Genomic DNA, 1,466 nt, shown 5'->3' on the forward strand with positions numbered 1-1,466 from the left:
AGGAGTTAGGGGGTGGAGTGGTCAATATTTTACCACATTATGTTAGCCATTAAATTTTATTTTGTAGATACTTTTATCAGGTTGATGAAATTCTTGGTTACTTCTAGTGTGTTGAGCATTTTCCTTTTAAATAATAAATGTATGGTGAATATGATCAAATACGTTTTCTGTATTTATTGAAATAATCATATGGCTTATCTCCCTTGTTCATTTACTAGGTGAACTATATTGGTTGATTTTTTCAGGTAAATTTCACTTAGTTTTGATGTATTTTTTATATAAAATTAGATTCTGTTGGCTAAGGTTTTACTTAATATATTCATATTTGTATTCATAAGAAATATAGGCTCATATTTTCCTTTCTTAGTTCTTTTTAGATTTTAGTATCAGAGTTTTGCTGGGTCATAAATGAGTTAGGAGTTGGTGAGTTGAGTGTTTTGCTCTTCTTTGGGAGAATTTTTGTAAGATTGGCATTACTTTTGCTAGTAGGAAGAATTCACCAGTGAAATCATCCACACTTGGAGTTTTGTGTGTTATCCTTGCTCAGGAGCCATGCCAATCTCCTCTGTATCACTCCAGTTTTAGTATAGGCACTGCCACAGCAAGTACTACACCTGGAATTCTTATGAGAAAATATTTTTAATAATGGATTTGATTTTTTTTTAAGATGTATGCATGTACAGGTGTTTCATTTCTTCTGGGTCATTTTTTGGTAAATTCTATTTTTCAAGATTTGAGCACTGTATTTTTCAAGTTTTTTGGCATAAAGTTGTTTATAATATCCTCTTATTATCCTTTTGATGTGCATCCGATCTGCATGGATGTCCTCTGTTTATTCCTCATATTAGCAATTTGTGTTCCTTCTCTCTTGTTAAGTGTTAATCAGTGTTATTAATGTGTACAAAGAACTAAAGCCAAAGCTTTGTTAATTTTTCTACTTTATCAATTTCTCCACATAATTTTATTACTTTTATCCTTCTATTTCCTTTCACTTGTTCCCCTTTTCCAGATTCTTGGGTTAGAAGTGTAAGTCATTGATTTTAAATCTTTTTTCTGTTCTTATTTGTATTTAAAGCAATATATATCCCTCTAAGCATTGTTTTTGCTGCATCCCACCAATTTTGATATGTTGTTTTTTTATTATCATTCAGTTCTTTATGTTTTCTATTGTGTCTTGTGATTTCTTCTTAAATCTTTTGTTTATTTAAAAGCATGTTGCCTAATTTCCAAACATTTCAAGATTTTTCTAGTTATTTTTAATTCCACTCTATAATTTAATTCCATGTTGGTCAGGGGACACACACTTATGATTTCAGTTCTTTGGTTTTTCTGTTGTTGTTTTTTTTTTTTTTTTTTTTCCTCTCTCTCTCTCTCTTTTGAAAGAGAGAGAGAGAGAGAGAATGAACAGGGAAGGCGAGGGGTAGAAGGAGAAGGAAAAAAAGAATTCCAAGCAGGGTCCGTGCTCA

The 1,466-nt window shown here is 31.2% G+C and overlaps 1 non-coding gene across 1 annotated transcript; it reads right to left on the bottom strand.

The window, feature by feature from the left end:
* Positions 1-503: 503 nt before the first annotated feature.
* LOC122240649 lies at positions 504-609 on the bottom strand. Its single transcript, XR_006220423.1, has one exon. It is a non-coding gene; the product is annotated as a U6 spliceosomal RNA (small nuclear RNA).
* Positions 610-1,466: the final 857 nt, after the last annotated feature.

This window comes from Panthera tigris, chromosome B4, assembly GCF_018350195.1.
Source record: "Panthera tigris isolate Pti1 chromosome B4, P.tigris_Pti1_mat1.1, whole genome shotgun sequence".
Lineage (NCBI taxonomy): Eukaryota > Metazoa > Chordata > Mammalia > Carnivora > Felidae > Panthera > Panthera tigris.